At 40.5% G+C, this 18,434-nt stretch overlaps 1 protein-coding gene across 3 annotated transcripts in view; it reads left to right on the forward strand.

The window, feature by feature from the left end:
• LYRM4 (LYR motif containing 4) overlaps positions 1-18,434 on the forward strand; it is an 80,704-nt gene that overhangs the window by 28,333 nt on the left and 33,937 nt on the right. The window contains exon 3 of one of the 3 annotated variants that reach the window (XR_012763539.1): positions 15,677-15,791. The exons of 1 other annotated variant lie outside the window; for it this stretch is intronic. The gene's annotated coding sequence lies outside the window, so the exon portion shown is untranslated. The remainder of the gene's footprint in view (positions 1-15,676; positions 15,792-18,434) is intronic. One more of the 3 variants, XR_012763538.1, reaches the window with a different exon arrangement.

An 18,434-nucleotide genomic window follows, 5' to 3' on the forward strand; every position in this document is an offset into this window, starting at 1 on the left:
CATCTAAATCTTGTTTGTTATGTTCAAGTTGCGCTTCCTTTCGGTGTGATTTGAAAACACAACTCATGCAATAGACATTTGTATATTTCTTCTTTTCTAACAGCAGCCTACACGGAAGAATACCGTTAAGAAAGCAGCACATTAAGTTTTGGTGCTCTTTACTTGGAAAGAGACACAGATGCAGATGGAGGAAGGTGTAACATAGGATGGATAATACCTGTCTTTTAGTAAATGAGAGAAAGCATGAAATTAAAATTGGAATGAGAAGGCATTAAATTCAGAGCTATGCTGGATATTCCAGTATGAGAGTAAATGCTTTTTATGTTCAGTAAATATCCATAAGGTTTGGGGGGGGGAGAGAGGGGAAGGGAGGAGAAACAAACCAAAAAATGCTATAGGAGCGACTTTGAAAAAGGATTGGTAAGCTTGAACAGAAACCCAGGTGAATCAGAACTTGGTCCCTCACGGGGCATGTTAGCAGTGAGGTCCCCTTCGGCCAACCTTTTCAAATAGCTTTTTCATCCTGGCATGTGGGATGGCTTTGGAGATACGCAGCACTGTAACAGATGCCAAAAGCCCGGAGCTGTCACATCAGCTTAACTTCCAGCATCGGAATGCTTAGGAGGTGTAACAGACATCTTGCCCGTCTTCGGGTGGCATGGCTCTCCCAGTTACGCCTGCGCGAGTCTCCAGAGCGGTGTTACTCCTTAGGCTTTCACTTAACTCTCCTGATGGAGAGTGAGATTGTATTTTCACAAGTGATTTGCTTCTGTTTGCTCTGCTGACTAAAATACAAGTGGCAGGTTCTGCCTGCAATATTAAATACCAAAGTAGACCCTGCGTTGGAAGTAACCTTTAGGCTACAAGCAAAAGCTACTCAGAGGTAGAGTGAGGCTTTGTCTTTCTGATCTAAGAGCCTTAGTGTAAAGCACAGCATTTGATGTGTGCAGTAACCTTTCCTAAAAGGAAAGACTGACTGTTGAGTGTTGGCAGCTGCTTTTAAAATACTTCAGTTATCTGTCATAAAAAGCTGTCATTGTTTTTGTTACATGTATTTAGTGGCTAATCCAGTGAGGGTTGGGGCTTATCATAAATAGTAAGTAGTTATATAATGCAGCCAGGGCTCTGAGCATCTGACGTTATGCACAGAGGAGGGCTGTCTGAAGGGCAAGAGGAGGACTTGCTTTCTAGTGAGCAATTTGGCATGGCAGTATGTCACATCCGATCAAGTAAATGCTAGGGGTAAACTTCCACGTGGAACAGAGGAAGGTTCACCAGCCTGGCTGCTCAGTAGCTTCTTGAAACACTTAACAGCATGGATTGAACCAGGCAGTGCTGAGGAAAGCTCCAGAAGCAAGGAAAGCTCACGTTTTCAGGGAGATAAGTTCCTCTGCTGCTCATCCCTTCGTGCTTTCTGCTTTTCTGTGTTGGTGCCTCAAGGGCTTCTGCCCCGTGTGTACGTGAACACGGTTCATAGGGGTGGCTGTTGCAACAAAACTTCGAGGGCCACTTCCAAACGAGGTGGGTAACAGCAAGTGCGTGTGTGTCCTGGTGTAACTATAAAATATTGCCAAGAGGGAAGGTAGAAATAAGCGCTAGTAGTTTTGATGACAGCTCAAATGACTTCTGCTGTGTTTCTAACCTGACTGGGTGATCTTGGGTTGGTGCCTCCCAGTCGGGTTTGTAGTGGCACCGCTTGAGGGATGGTTTGAAGACTGAGTTTCTAGCATTAAAGTGGATTAACTTTTGAACAACTTTCTGTCTTTCTTGCTGTGTGATGTCTGCTGCAGAGTAGAACACTTGTGGAGGGTGTCTTTTTTACTGAATAGGAAAAAGAAGTGTGGTTGTTTTGTGTGTTATTTATGTAACGTGTCCTTGTAAGAGCCTCGCGTGTGTATTGTGACTCGCGTTCACGTCAGAACATAGATCTCTCCTGAGCCTCCCTTTTCAGTGGTGTTACCTTGGGGTAAACCAGTTTTAAGTGCAGCTAGACCTTAAGGAAATGAAAGGGACTGCTGTTTTGAGGACTTCCGAAAAACGTAAGAGACAACAGTGTTGTTATTACAACAGTGATCTCTGTTTTGACCTCCTGCAGCTTGTTGGTTGCTTTTTAATCTGTTGTTATTTTATTTCACTTTGCTTGCTGAGGAAGCTTTCTGTCCTGGTTTTGCACTGCTCGTTGAAAGGAGACGGTGTCAGGCTCAATGGCAGCGCAGCTGAGCCCAGGCGCTGCCCTCCAGGAGGAGCTTTGGCACGTTTGTCTGGTGCCTCAGACCTCCGGGACCGTGTTCTGCTGCCCTTGAACTGCAGTCTCGAATTCAGGATGGCGATGTTGGTGTTGATGCTCTCAGTATCCGACAAGTCACCTAGCCCTGTAGCTGTGGTACGACGGGGGGTTTTAATGACATTTTCTCCCCCCTTACTCAGTCATCAGTCTTATTACAATGACAGTTTTCCCCTTTACAGCTAAGGAAGGGAAAAGGGAACATTTTAGCTCCTCTTTAAACTATTTGCTGTTCTGTTCTGGCCTTTCAGATGGCCGTGCTTCTCCCCTCAGCACGTTGAAAATGCGGTATGTAAAAATCTTCCCCTGCCACTCTAAATCAGATGCCTTTTTTGGTTTCTTTCACAGATAGTTTGTCAAGTCTGAAGAATTTATTCTCATGTTCATTGTTAGCGTAAGGCCAGCCTGCAAAGAGCTCCACTTGTCCTGTTTGCTCCAAGAATCTGTCTTCACAAGTGCGTTTTATTTTCCCATCGTATTGCTTCTCCTGTTGGTTCAGTCACTAAAACTCTGTCATTATCCCAGTTGCAAAGGTGCCAGTTGTTTTCTCATTTTAAAATTACTTGTCAGAATGAAACCTGTTTATAAATCCCACCAATGTTAACGGTCATTTAATAAAAAACTGAAAAAATCAGTTATTTAAAAAAAAGGAAAAGAAGAAGAAACAACTGCCTTCACAGTTCTGTGTGTCTGGTGTCTCTGCATGTGTAGTAATCTTCTGGGGGTCCGTTGAATACCCCTGTGGTTTAGCATAGCACCAAGCATGGTCTCTGCCACTAATACCATTTGACTGAATTTGCAGCCAGGTAAAGTCACAGAGATCTAGTTTTATTTTGACAATAAACATAAATGTGTGGCCTTTGCATAAAGCTCTTTCAAACAAAGAAGCTTTATGATTGACGTGCTATGTTTCAATTTTATCTTCCTTGCAGTAATTTGGATTCTGTCTGGTGTCTCTGTAGTAAGCTGCTTGTAGTTGAGGGAAATACGTTTGATCCACGAAGTTGTGATGAAGGCCAAGCTTTAGGAAAGAAAGTTGCTAGACTCCAGTGTCGGTATGTCTGATCCAGCCCTTGGAAGTTTCAGCAGGGAAGACTGTTTTCTAGACAAGAGTGTAGAGGGAAGATCAGTATTTACGCAGTCTCCTTGGTACTGGTGCATTGCTGCTGTCTTTAGCTCGGTGCTTTCTGAGGTGAGCCAGGGTTTTTTTTGGCTGTTAAAAGCTAGAGCTGCAGTGCCCTTCATCCTGGTGACAGGCATTATGCCAGTACATTAATTCTAAAAGCAAGGAAAAAGAAGAGGAGAAAAGGAGCCCAAACTCTTCCAGTCGCATTTAAATCGCAAATTGACTAATTCCTGTTGTTGTTCTCTGGGGTGTCAGATGTGTGCTCCCCCCCTTCCAGGTACGGACTGCCTGAACACCCATCCTAGGATGTTTCCTTGGCAGGAAGCAAACCATTGCCAAGCAGAGTGTCAAGTTCACCTTTATAATTTGGTCACCTGTAGAAGGTATATAAATACATAATTTGAAACAAAGATCTGCTGTTTATCCTGTAAACAAGGTCTTGTCCCTCGCCAGGGCAGTTACGTATATTGCAGGTAGTAGCTAAGTAACACCTGCATAGTCTTTCTCCTGTGAGCATAATTCACTGCCTGAGCAGTTTGGTAATTTTTAACCATATTTTCATCTGTCTGTATGGTTAATGAGAGCATTATGTGACCTAATCAATTTCACATTATTACAGATCTTGTTTGTAGTTCTGTTGATTTTGTTGTTGACCCAATACTTTAGTTATGTGTTCAAATGATCTTAATTTTAATTGGAAGTACTTTTTGTCTCACAGCAGTCTAATTTCTAGGCACATTTGTCAGTAGTGAACGCTTATTGGGGGTGATTACTCTCTAACTGCTAGTGCCAGTATACCTCTGGGAGGTTAATCAATCTTGTGCTTTTTAATTGACATCAATAATGTGTTTACATTTATCAATATTTCTTAATTGTCAAATTAGAACAGTGGAGCTTCAATAATAAATCATGACAATGGTTAACTTCATACATTAGATTTTTAAGAGTCTCCTTAAGCAGTTTGACATGCTGTAAATTGCTTTTAAATGGTTTCTATGTATGCTCATAGGGGAAGAAGAGAAAAAATTGGTATGCAAAGTCATGCTGTAGCATACTGCTGAAGAACTAACCCGTTGACAGTAAAATACCTTTGCCACATGTATGGTATGCTTTATGGGTAAAAAAAAAAGGACTTTTCAAAGTGCTAGCTTTATTACTAATGATTTTGTGAGTATGACAGTACATGCACGTTTGTTGTGCCATCCTAAAGGACTTTCCAGGGCTGGGACTGTTTCCTTTCTCTCAGCTGTGACAAGCAAGGCGGAGGGCAGAGCACTACTGCTCCTTTACAGAAGTAGCCATGAGCTCTGGGAGACTGAGGCACCCTGATTTTAGCTGCGCCTTTCACCACATGCCTGTCCTGAAGAAGTTGAGGTGGAAATGAAGGAGGCTATTTCTGTTTAAATTTAAGCATATATTTACTCTCTTCTCTGTCCCCTTTAGGTCCAAGTAGCAGTAGACGGGGCAAGAAAATCTGCTTAGAGAGAAAGCTGGCAAGATGCCACATTGCTTGTGTCAGTCTTACCACGTTTTATGAGCCACACGGAAGACAATACCAGAGTTAAAAATCCTGCCTAATGAGCAGTGAAGACAGACAGTTAAGTGAGAGCCAGCATGAACACCAGAATAGGGACAGAGAAGCAGGGAAGCAGCTATTTCTGGGTTTTGCAATTTTACTTGTCTTTTAAATTGAGATCCTAAAGGGGAACTGCAGTTTCTCAAGTAGAAGTACATATACATACAAAAATTCAGATGAAAATCATTAATGTTGTTAAATTCAAATCTGATATAAAATTATTTTACTATCTTACTGTGTAGGGCCTAACTGAAAATGAGATTAGAAAAATAAATGCTTTTTTTTGTGAAAGAACAACAGGTGAGGAGTTGGAAGAGATGGAGAATGAATATTACTAACCTCTTTAATCAGCTGAAACAGCAGGAGGAGAATGTTTGTATACCTGATGATAACAAACCCCCTTTGGCAAAGGGTGAGTAAAAAATTCACCAGGGTCTCGGTCCTAGGAAATAAAAGGACTTATTTAAACATCCAAATCTTGATTCAGGTAGCAAAGTTTCCTGTCATTGAGCAATTCAAGATCAGACATGTCTGCATTCCTGTTCCTCTTGCCTTTCTTGTTCTCCATTCTGGCTCCATCCTCATGTAGTACTCTAGCTTAGTATTCTAAAATATAAATTCGTGTTTCAAAGAAGATACTGTTAGTTGAAAATGATTGTTAATAGACTGAAAGTTTTTATTTCACTTCTTTGAACTTGCATGAGAGAAAAATGACTGGCAAATAGGTGAATTTAACACTAGTATGAAACCTGACGCCATCCTACCCAGTGTCATGACTGAAATTTCTATTTCAGTAATTCCTACCCTCTTCTTAACTGAAGAAATCCCGTGTTGCCCAGGTCCTAAAAAAATAGTCAGACCCAGAGATTTTGTTGTCAGTGTACAAAACTAAGATGTCTGTACTCTAACAGCAAGGCTAGCTTTTATATGAAAAGACAAATTAAAATACTAAATGGTTCAGTTTTAGTCTAGCAGCCATTTTGTTGATTTCTTGCAAATATTGAAAGTAATAAATGAAGCCTCTCCTTTTTTGAGTTGGACAGCTGATAACACACAGCTATCTGATGAACAAAATTACAGTGGTTACCAAATCAGATCGCATTAAAGCAAGGATGTGTAATCAATCTCTTTGTGAAGGGTAAAGCGATTCAGAAGACACAACCATCGACACTTTCTGTAGCATGGCAGGTTGAGTAGGTTCCTGTTGCGTGTAGACCCTTTGCAGTAGGGTGCTTGTGTAAGTGACGGTTCCAAAAGCAGGCGTCCTGGGGTGCAGTTTGCGGTACGTCAGCCCAGACGCTGCTGCGCAGGTTCTGAGCTAGTGGTCGTTTCCATCCACGGCTGGAGGGGTAAGCTTTGGTCGGCGTATGAATGTGAGAGCACAAGTCTGTAAGAAGTGGTGACCTTTCAGTGGCATTCCAATTTTATTTGCCCTTTTGGTTTCAAACCTGCTATGATACCCAGCATGTACGTAAAACTAAGCTTAGTTTGGCTGTTAACATGACGAATGTAGAATCTTGTGTGAATTAAGTCTTGGAAAGATCATTTTGATGCACTAATCTCCAAAAAATAAATTTAATGACAGCATAGCCTGAATGGTTGGTTAAACTAGGTCAATTGCCAGGTTTTCCAGTACTTTTGAGGAAGACTGAAGTCGCAGCTACTGGGTTATCAGGTGGGATGTATTTTGAAACCTGAGTGAGCCTGGTACAGGAAACTTGTCTTTTAACCTTCCTGCTTTCCTCAGACATCCTACATGGAGTGAAAGTCAGGAGTGTAATGAATATCTGTAATGTACATTCTCATAGGCTGAAAAGAGAGGTTGGCTTTTTTGTTCAGAGAGTACCTGACCAGATTGATAGCAAGGATCCGGACTTGTGTTCACACATTTATGCTGACTAATACAGGCGCTGAGGAGCTCAAGGTACTCGGGAAGTCACTAGAATGTAAGTGCCAAAATTACATTAGCATTTGAGAACGTGAGCTTTTTCCCTCTAATACAGTTTCATATTTGAGAAAAATCAATACAGTTTAAACTAGAACTTGTGGTCTTTTTCATCTTTTGGTGAAGTACAGGCCATCTACGTTTCTATTTCTTTCCTAAATCTTCAGCTAAAAGAAGAGTAGCTTCACGTAGCTATCCTGCAAGTCTGTGGAGAATACTTCCTTCAGGGAGTAATTCATGAGGTACACAGCACGCGGTGTATTTTGCACAGGTGCTTAGCATGTGTGTAAAGCTGAAAGCTCTGGGTCGGGCAGTGACGGGACCTGGAGTACCCAGTAACCATTGCCACCATTGTGCTTGCTGGCATACGAACCAGGAGCCTTTGAAGCTCAGCTGGCCAGACTTCAGTGATGGTACTTCCAATTTCAAAGGTTTGCAATGATCTAGAGTTCAGAATTTGTTTTTTAAAAACACTACACAACTTTTACCATCCTGCACAAGTCGGTAGTCTGTTCACACCTGACTCCCCTGTCATGATGACAGTTGATCTGGAAGGAGCGGCAGATAATTCAGTGAAGATCAGGCTACGTGTTTTGTTTATCCAGGTAAGGTGGTAAAATCCAGTTGTGTAGCACGTTAGTTTGGTTAGCGCTGCTTGCTTTTTGGCTTTTGTTTTCAGCTTTTCATTGAAAGTGAAATTGGAGTTCTTTATTTGACTTGCTGGCTAAGGCTTTTTAAAATGTAAATAGTGGTCTTGTATCTCTAATACAGAGTGCTGCGAAGCTGAGAGAAGGAGAGTCTGACCTACACCTACAAGAGAACAAAACTGAGAAAGGGTGGAACGTAGGAACAGAGAGATCTAAGGTTTCCCACCGTATAGTAATGGATATGACCTTTAATATTGAGGCCTTTGGATCAAATTTAAGTTGGCATTAAAATTTTCTAATAAATTCCCTGCTGAATCTCAGAGGTTTTTTTCCTGGGATTTAATTCAATAAGGTCACAATAAAGCAAGTGCTGTCTGTGCTGTTGTAATTGCTCTCAGCAGGCTGATAATATTATTGTAGAGAAGAGCCAGCTACTGTGCTTTTATTTCTTTCTTCAAGCACTCTCCTTCCTACGTGCTTGCTCCCCTTGCTCTCAGGTCTACCCTAAGTAGGAAGTGAAACTATTCTGAATGCCTTTTGCTTCTCATTTTAACATGTTTTGATAGTAGTGCTTTCCTGACTCTCTTCACCAAAGGGAATAAAAGCATAGCCTGTCTTATTGCAGAAGAACTGGGGGCTTGTATATCCTTTCCTTAATTCCCATCCAACTGTTATGCATTAGATTCAGCCTCTAAGTTCTTAGAAGTTGATACTCCTAAACGCACAATGCTTAGTTCATTTTGTCCTGGTGCTTTTGGGGTTGTGGAATAGCTGTACAGCTAAAGGAGTTTCTCTTAGGCGCGTGGGGAGAGATGCTGAATACCCGCTGTACTGTGTTTCATAAAAAAATGACAAACTACAGCTCATCATGGGGAGGCATATGTATGTGGGGTCCTGCACTTGGAGATTAATGCCACATCTTTTGCAGAGTGACTTTCAGAACAGCATTGTTAAGGTGATGTTTCTTTTATGAATGTAAATCTATGCTTAGCGTGCTTCTGGTAGACCTGTTACTGCTGTGCAGGAAGTAGATCAGTACAGTAAATGCACATGCAGAGTGCTGTGATCGTGGTTCTCCGTGTGACTCCCTGCGTCGGTGCCGTGTGAGCTGCACTAGCTGTACGCTGACTTTCTGGGTGCGGGTTCCTCCTTTCTCCAGTCAGACCTGCTGTCTACAATGTCCAGTTTCTCTGTGTCGTGGTGGTGTGTTAGGAGCTGCGTACATCATGGCTGGTCCTTTTTAACAAATGAAGAGGTGTTTTAAAGCACTGTAACTAGGTCACATGATTAGTATTTTGGGGTGACGGTGGACCAGTCTTTTAGGTGTGGGGCTAAATATGCTTTTCTTGCTTGTGCACTGTGGACATAAAGTACTAATTTATATTCCCCTACATCAGCATAACTGGTAGCTCAGGCCGTTGCAGTTTCAAGGGGACCAACCTGGCTGTAACTGAATGCTCCTGCCTGGTGTCCACATCTGGCTTCCCACGCCCTAACTGGCTTCACACTTTACACACCTTCACCCTCCTGATCCATTGTCTTCCTCATGTGCTCTGTCTTTCCCTAGGGCCCAGAATTTCTTACCTAAAGTGTCACGCACAGAGTGTTTTTGTTCATCTCCAGCCACATGCAGACATTGACAGTACTTTTGCCCATGGTATCCACTGCTGCCAACTAAGCCAGTCTCTGTACAGAAGAAAATTACTGGCAAAGATGTTCAGCTGCTTATTTGCATACTCAGCTAACATATGTACAGTGAGCTATGTCCTCTTGCCCACATGTGATTGATTGGAAACGAGGAGCAACAAAAGATGTTTTACAAAAGCAATTTCAGTTCTGAAGTGCGTGCAGCTGTGTTCTGCCCACCTTCACCCTCCACAGCAATCAGAATTGATCCCCCCAACAACACGTGGGCAGTTTTGACATTGCAGAGTGTTGCTTGTGTACCTGTGTTAAGTCTGCTTCAGTAATTAAAAAACAACAGATGATGATCTTCAGTCATAATGTTTCACCCACTTTCTTATTGCTCATAGTTTCTTCTTTTATTTTTTTAATTGCTCTTGATGTCTGCTCTTAGCCATGCATCATATGGTGCTAGTAGGATCTATACCACAGTGCCAGCACACTTGCTGAACTTCAGTGATAAAAAACATCACTTCTGCAGTGTGTGGAGTTTCTCCTAGCCAACATGCAGGCGTGTGGAGGGAGGTCACTCCCGATCAATAACTGCTCATTGCTTTTTACTGATGACATACACATTTTAATTTGTATTTCCTGCTGCTGCCAGAGGGAACTAATTTCCAGCACCAGAGATGCGAAGCAGCTACTTTAAAGCAGAAAGGTCCCAAGATGAAATGAAGTTACTGACCTGAAACACTTCAAAAAGCTCGATTCCGAAGCCTGCTGTGGTTTGAGCTTGCGGTTTCTGAGATGGGTTACCATTACTCTGAATCGGTGTGAGACACGGTCAGATTGTTGCTTTGTAAATTAGATATTGAAGCATTTGTGTGTGAGAGTTTCTACTATAATTAGTAGTTAGATTGTGCTTTGAAAACATCAAAATCTACATCACACAAGGTAGGATCTAGAATTTGTTTTCCCAACATTATTTTCAGTCATAGAGACATGAAGTCTTCCAAAATCCAGGTTTGATTTACAATCCTTTGTTAGTGTACTAACTGTAGAAACACGAGTGACTAATGAGATAGCCCTTTGGGTAATGTGATTTTTTTTCAACTAAACTAATAATGTGGCTTGAGTGAGTTAGAGGAAAGCTCCTGTGGTTGAGATGACTTTGCACTTAGTTCTTCTGTAGATCTCGGCTGTGAAGTAGTGGTAAGTTTCTTCGAAGGATTTTGGTAAAGCAGCAAAATTAAAACCTAGCATTCTTGCAATTCTTGGCAATTTCCATGTATGAATTGCTATTAGCCTGAAGCTTCTGAAGTGCTGTATGAATTGTAGTAGCACTCTCCTTTCAGGTCCATCAAATGGCATATATTTAACACTTATTAACCTAGATACAACATTTTAAAACTGCTGTTCTTGCAGAAAAACTCAGTTCCACATAACGCTTTTACAGTAGCTATTACAATCACGCCTCAAACTACAAAGTGTGGGATATGGGATATCCCAACATGGGATATGGATGCAATAGTTAAACAAACTCACTGAAGTTAACACTGAGGTTTTTTGGAGTATGGAGACAGAAATTTAGCGCTTTGTTGAATTTCTAGGCAGAATGTCCCTTATTGTGATAAGTCATAGAAAGCTTCATCTCTTCTCCTTGCACAGAAAGTAAGAGTTGAGTAGATTAGAATATGATATTAGAAAGACTTGGTGTTTCAACCTGACGTTTTAAACTGTGGTGGTGTTACACTTACAAATGTTTCTCTCTTCACTACTCTGTCTCTTAAGAATGGTATACTGTGAACCCCTCAGGTCGGGCTGCTTTTGTAGTAAAAAAAATGTGAAATACTTCCCAGTCCCATAGAAAATTTTTGGAAGAACTGAGAGCTTGATCTCCTGATTTAATACAAAGAATCTTTCAGTGCTTTTTCTTCAGAGTAACAATAAGGGCATTTCAGATTTCTGTTTTCTGTTTGTGATTATAGTATTGCATAAGCGGGGAAGTTGGTAGAAAACACATTGAGGGGGACAATGTAAATTCTATGTCACTAAGACCCACTTACACAGTATCTGTTCTGGAAATAGTCCTATATTAAAATAATTAATTGCAGATGTTTCTTATTTGGAAATGCTAGGGTTTTGGGCAGGTATGGGAAGACTGTTAACTCCGGCATCATGTGACCAGCTGGGATTTTACCTTGGGTTTCACAGCATGATTGTTAATCCCAGTACCAAGCAGAAGGTAAAAAGTAAATAAAGCTGTAAAGATTTCACATGCTTTTTGTGTACTCAGTGCTCATCATGAAGAAGACTGCATGCAGAGGTTTCACCTCCGCTGGAGTTGCTCTTGCAATTCTGCTTGTATCTTAAATGACTCTGGGTAGTCTGTCCTTATTTAGGTACTGTTCTGTGGTCGTCTGTCTTTTGGGTGCTCCATGTCTATGCTCATCCACCTCCAGATGACTTTAAACCTTAATCTTAAACCTTATTATCCTTCAATCCAAGTTTTAAAATAAAAAGGGGGGGTGTGTGGAGTTGAAGAGCAGCTTGTGGTCAAAAGAAGGTTTCTGTAAGAGGTAGGGCTCTAAGTCCTGAAATATGAAGCCACATCTGCCCTGATCCAACTGGCTGTTCTGCCAGTCGGTGTCTCCAGGTCACTTCTGTATTGGATTTGGATCAAGTAAGGTAACAGCGTGCTTCAAGTGCCAGAAAACCTAAGAGGAGGAGGAGTTGATGACATTTCTTGCATTAATGTTCCTGTTCTCTATCACATTTGTGAGACTGTGACTAACATGATGCTGAAATGCTATTTCCAATATCCCATTGAGAAAAACTCACACCCTCAGTAAAAATCTGTGCTGTTGCATGTTGATATATTGGGCCGTTTTTAGAAACATGTTTATTGCAAAAATTTTCCACTGGAAGCTGAGATTCAGGTTTTGGAGGTAGTGGCCTGTTTGAAAATTCACTGTCATTGTTTATCTGTGGTTGTGTAAACGTCAGGAGATTTTGGGATGACAGGAGTGAAGAAATCGCTTTTCAAAGATTTGTTTGGAATGTGATACTATATATTTAGAATTAAGCATTATGTTGCTGTTGTAGTAAGTACAAAAGTGCACTAAACTTCTGGTGTCTAGAAACATTTAGTTTGTTCTTATTAGCAGACTGTCCTCCTGTGCTGTAGGCATCAACACAGTTATTTTTACTGGTTTCTACTATTGGTTACTAACTGAACAAAAATACAAGCAGCTGACAGTTACGTAGCAGAAGGTAAGACTACCAAGCTAGGCAGCAAGCCAGTTCCAACTTTGTGACCCTGAACGGTACCAAAGTTACGAGGCAGTGACTCTGCCCAGTTCAGGGTGCTGCTCAGCCCACCATGGCAATGTTTCTGCTTGCCTGCCCTGCTGGAGGCTGCTCTCCCATCCTGGTCCCGTGTCTGCTCTCTCCAGCACCTCTCTGGAGCGAAGGAGGAGCAAGGAGCTACTCCACAGCAGGAGCCAGTGATGGTCTTGGTATTCCGGGGCTTGGGCATGGAGTGCAGAAGTCCTGTACCACACACAGGTGGGAAGCATGAAGAAGATACCACTTTATATTTTGCAGATGGGCTGCTCTTCCTTGACTCCTTATGAGATGAACTTCTGCTTCCCACAGGGACCAGGTCAGAGGGAGGAAAGAAATCCCCTCTCATGACAGCTTCACCTTGCAGCCTTCTTGAGACCTAGAGCCATAAGTCCAAAATGCTTGATTGTCCTGCAGTGTTTAGTGACTTCATGATAGATTTTTTTTTTTTGGTAGGAGTTTTGTAGAAGATTCAGAATATCTTCTTTATCTGAAATATGTGGTAGGGTTTTTTGTTGTTGTTGTTTTCAGTATTTTGTGGTTTGGGGTTTTTTTGGTAAGATTTTTAGAAGTTATTAGTGCTAGTATTTGATTGTTTTAACCATTAGCTAAACTCAGACTTTCTTTTCATTGGAAGTATTTTGGAAAACAGTAGCTAAGGCATCTAACACATTCTTCTCCCTAGAATTTTCAAAGGCATTGTAAGAGAGAGTTATGTGTTTGCTGTATAGCCCTTTCTCATGGGAACGCATTTCTTTCAAAGCTGTCTTTGAGCACTTACTGTAAGGCGACAAAAGGGTGCTGTTGTAACATACCTCTTATTTATAGATATAGATATAAATCTCAATTTGAGATTTTTCCCCTGTGGTACAAACAGTTGTTGGCATGGTCTTTTGATTTGAAGGCTGGAAACCCACGTGTAAGGACTGTGTTCCTGCGACACAACTTTAGATTGATTATAGATGTTTCTGCAGTAACCTGTACTAAATGGTAGTCCCCAAAGAGAGGATGCGTGGAGAGCAATGCCAGGGCTAAAGGACAAATGGGAAGAACGTGACACTGGAAAGAACGTCTCTCCTGAGATGAAACAAAACATGTAAGTAGTATTAATGAAATTTTGCAAGGGTAAAATAATGGAAACCCTTTGCCCTACAGTTGTGTAGGAAAGGGGTGTGTATTTATGAACATTCTTTTTTGGATAGCTAAGAAACTTGCAAAGGCTGTGAAATAATGAAGTGTTTAGGTTCAAGGAACAGATAGAAAAATCAGCTTTCGTTTCTGGTCCTGCCACAAACTTTGGCAGTGTAGAAGGAACATAGTTTATCCTTTTTACCTTTACCTGTTGTCTTGGCTTCTCCCTTTTTAAGACAGCTAATTCCTCAGTTGCATATGCGACAAGGATGGTTTAAGGCTTCCCTAACGTGAAGGTGCTTTTTGGTGTTGGGTGCTGTGAGTATATTTTTCTTTTAGATTTTCAGCTTTGCTTTATAGAGCTTGCAGTGGTTTGGATTTAAAGTTCATGTGAGTTTTGAATTTGTGTTAAGGGTCCTAAAGAGTTTGTTTTAGTTCCTATGTAATCTGTGAAGAAATTCACATTTACTTTGACCTTCCTCAGTTCTGAGTTCTGCTCCCATTAAGCTTCTGGGGAATGGAAACCCTAATAAGTAACATACACCTAGCAAATTATTCTAAAAACTTGTGAGCAATGGTAATGAAGTTCCTGATTATCATCGAAAAGCACCAAATGCAGAAAGATTTTGGCCAGACATTACAGAGGCACAATGGGGGTTTTCTGGTTGTTTATTACTGAGTAATATTTTATTCTCAATGCTGTTGTGAATTTGTGTGCAATTCTATAAGAACCTAAAGTTCAGCCTTTTGTAATTTCACTGGCACATATCTTTGCAAAACTGGACTTCATGCAGGAGTCAAGAAATGTTAACTGGAATACTGTGCGTTGTCACAGGAAAATATATTGCTATAGCCTACGCCAAAAGCCAGCTAACACAGTTTTACATGACAGGTCTGTTTATTTGAATTGCAGATACTGGAAATAAGATGGAAATTACAGCATTGTAAAGCATACTGTTATTTTGGAAGAATCAACAGTATCTTACAGTCACCACTGCACAGGTAGCATCAGGCTAGAAATGTTCATTTTCTCATTGGTCTCACGTGTAAAGCTGGCTTTCAGTTGACCTCAGTCAGAGGATGGCTGAATTTTGCCTCCATGCAATGTTCTGTACCTGAGGTTGCTTTACACCTTCTCAAACGATGCTGTAGGCTTGGACATTAGGTATCTGTCTAGCCTGATTATGAAGCACAAGTACAGGATGTTACAGCTCTGCAGAAACTCAAACCAGCCTTTTCCCCCCAGTTCAGCTTTCATTGCACTAAGAGGATCTTGGACTGCTCACTGTTGTTTTATAGATCAATATTTCAGTAAATCTTTGTATTGTGTGTATATCAAAGGTGATTTTTATATTTTAAACAAAATTTGATGTGTAAACTTTAGTGATAGCATGCTGCAATTCAGTCTTCTGCAATTTGATAAGGGTTTTTTGTTTTGTTTGCTTTTGTTAGGCCTTTTTTTTTGTCTTGCCCTTTAAGTCTTGTTTTCATTAGTTTTACTTATCATGCTGTGTCAAGACACCTGTAGGCCTGAAGTGTTCTCTAAATCGAGGGCTTTTTTTATTCTTACTATATGGGCCTGACTGAACACTTAAACGATATTATAAAGCTGCAGTAAATTTCTGTAGTTTTAGAAACAATTATTTTGATTATTGACAGTAATTTTCTGTGTCCTGGCTTTGAAATTCTTCCAACTTTCTTACCCTTATTCCTGCCCCTGAGCATGGTTTAAATAGATTTAGAAAGTGGCATATGTATTGGAGGTATCTTTATTTACCAACAGAGAAATCGCATTTGGGAAAAATTAGTGGATCTGTTTTGAAGGAATATAGAAATGGTATGTGGAATGGCAGAAGCATCTGTGAAAAAGTGGCAGAAAGTTGCAGAAACACCTTCTGTTTCATTGGAAGGAAAACTTAAATGATTGGCTTAACAGAAAAATTAATATAATCTGGTTTTTCCTTTAGAGAAGCAAAAACCCTTTGTAATTTTTTTTTAGGCTATGTGACATTCTTCGTTGTCAAAAGACTGACTCTTTGCTCTCCTATGACATCCCAATGGTTAGCATACTAGTAAGACTCTGAATTCTTGTAGACCAAATTATGGAAAGTCAGGTAAGTGGCATTTTTTTTATTATATTGCACAGCTTTCAAATTATACACGGTCGGCATACAGATAATTGTAAAACTTATGTAGGAGAAATGCGCAATATAATAATATTAAAAAGCCACTTACCCACCTTACTGTTTGTGCAGCCAGTTCCGTGGCCCAGTGTTCATTGCGTGGTGGGCATGAAGTCCTCTCTGCAGTGCATACTGGGGCACGAAGCTGGTCAAGAATTAGGTCGGTCTGTCTGTCTTCTGTGTATCTGACAGACATAAGGACAAACACAAAGGGCTGCTGTAACTCAGCTTGTGAGCAGTGGGAACAAAGTGAGATCCAGTGGTTGTTCTCTTTGGTGGTATTTGACTGTTTCTGTTCAAATTTGGCTCTTCTGAAGGTTGAAGCCCGGAAAGGACAGTTGACGTAGCTTGGAAATCGCTGCAAACCTATCCTGAATTGCTGGTGCTAGTACTATTTTCCGCTACTGTATCAACAAGCATCAGCAGTGACTCAGTTCACAGAACTAAAAGCTGCTCTTAACAGTTGTGAATTAAGGGCTTTATTTTTAGTTTTGTTCTATTACCTGTGCACTCCATTCATTTACACAGAAACTGGTTACAAAGAAACGTTACAAAAACTACTACGACACACTAAGGATAACGTTATTGTGTAGATAACACAGAGCGCTAGGGAACTTGAGCAGGAGTAAGGTTGCTTGTTTTAGTTGTTATATAAACAAATTCCAAATACCAATATTGTTAAAAAGCAAATTCTGTGTATGTGAATTATGCAGAGCAGAAAAGCAGTGTTTAATTTGATCATGGTGTATGCTTGTCAAACCTGTAATTTCCATTGTTCTGTCTGAAAAGTAATCATGTGACTGCTCTCTGGTATATGCGCTACAGATTATTTTTGGTGTGGAAAGTGACATTGAAGTAGTACTTAGCAGAGATTTCTATCCATAACAACTTCCAGATTTTAAGCATATTTGCTTTAGCCTTATTTCTTAAGATCCAAATATGTAAAATCTTTTTTAAATCAAAAGGATGTTTTTATTTATGGGTCTTTACTGTATTCCCTACTGAATCTAGGAAAGATCTTACTTCGCGGGAGAAAATACTGCTTTGGGAACACTGAAATGTCAATCAACATCATGAATTTTTCTGTAAACTTTTGCAGTGTGAGAATGGGAGTTTGTCTAAAACAGCTTCTTAGTCTTAGCTGTTGTAGAATCCAGCACTTGCCATAAGAAATCAAAAATAAAAGTTGTGGACATAAAACAGCAGTGGATCCATAAGGTTACACCTGAAGCTGAAGTTGTGATTCATAAGTCATTTCCACAAAACTCTGCCTTTTTTGTTTTGTTTTGTTTTCCAAATGGTAGTAGAAGTTACAGTGTACTTTCGAACTTCAGTTTGTGGAAAGCTGTGCATGCTTCATCCCAGTTGCAGGGACAGCTCTGACAAGGCAAGAAAAGTGTTTTAATATCACCTTCAAAGCCACCCTTGCCTGTCATAATGAGAAAGATGCCTGTTTGGTGACTGCTTTTTCCCAGCCCAAGCCAGCTGCCTCCAGCTAGACCTTTCTTTGGGAGGATCAATCACAAAATTGCATATATATCTCTTGGGAAGTTCAGTGTGTGTGCACAGTAAGCACAAACACCAGTGGAAATTCCCCATTTTGAATTTTTCACTGACTTTGAAAGATTTTGTAGTAATCCTGGTAATATTTGACAACCATAGATAAAGAGCACCCTTTATAACAAATCAACAGCAAAGCATTTTTACTAATTATTAGGCATGACAACAAATACCTTCTCTCATATGTAGGACTGGTCCTCCAGGTAAGGTTATAAGCATGTTGTCCTCACAGTGTAGGCAATTTATGATGCAGCCAGAGGTGTAATTGTTCTGTGAATAGAGAGAGGCTTTTGGCTTCCAGGGATATAAAGTATTTTTCATGAATATTAAGTAAACTTTAACGATTGAAGAAAAGAGCAAGGTGGAGGACAGTCATTTATATCCTGTTTGAACTATAGCCATGTTAATGTTTGTAACAGAGTATAGCTAAAATAATGGTAAGGATTTCCTCCTCTTTTTCCATACCCTTTTCACCACTTTTTAAGCATACATAGAACTAGAAGGGTGAAGGCTATCTGCTTGTTTACTGTAATTTACAGGAGACATTAAAGAAAAATGGAAAGTAACTGTAATCAGGGCTGTTTGAGAAGTCGTGATAGATTGCAGTTGAATGGTTTGAGGCTATTAATTGCAGTGACATTATACTAGTTCAGAAAACTCCCATGTCAGGTGCTTGAAGTTTTAGTTATTTCGAAGACAAATTGGATTATAAATTATTAGTAAATCTGTATCAAAATGATTAAACCCTTAGTCACTCGTGCTGGAAGGGGAGTTTGGAATTAAATTTAGGGGTTATATGGGAATATGTGGAGTCACCGAGTTACTTTTGAGACTGGGCACTTCCTGTGCTTTCTACCCTCTTGATGAATTTTTGTTCAGCTGTAAAGGTTTCGAAGTCCACCACTAACAGCCTTTCCTTCTGATTCTGTCGAAGATGCTCTAGAGAGGGAGGAAGCAGCTTCTCTAAGCTGGACTCAGGAACTCCCTCGACCACGCGGGGGAGATAAAAACCAG

The sequence above is a fragment of the Opisthocomus hoazin genome, chromosome 3 (genome assembly GCF_030867145.1).
Source record: "Opisthocomus hoazin isolate bOpiHoa1 chromosome 3, bOpiHoa1.hap1, whole genome shotgun sequence".
Classification (NCBI taxonomy): Eukaryota; Metazoa; Chordata; class Aves; order Opisthocomiformes; family Opisthocomidae; genus Opisthocomus; species Opisthocomus hoazin.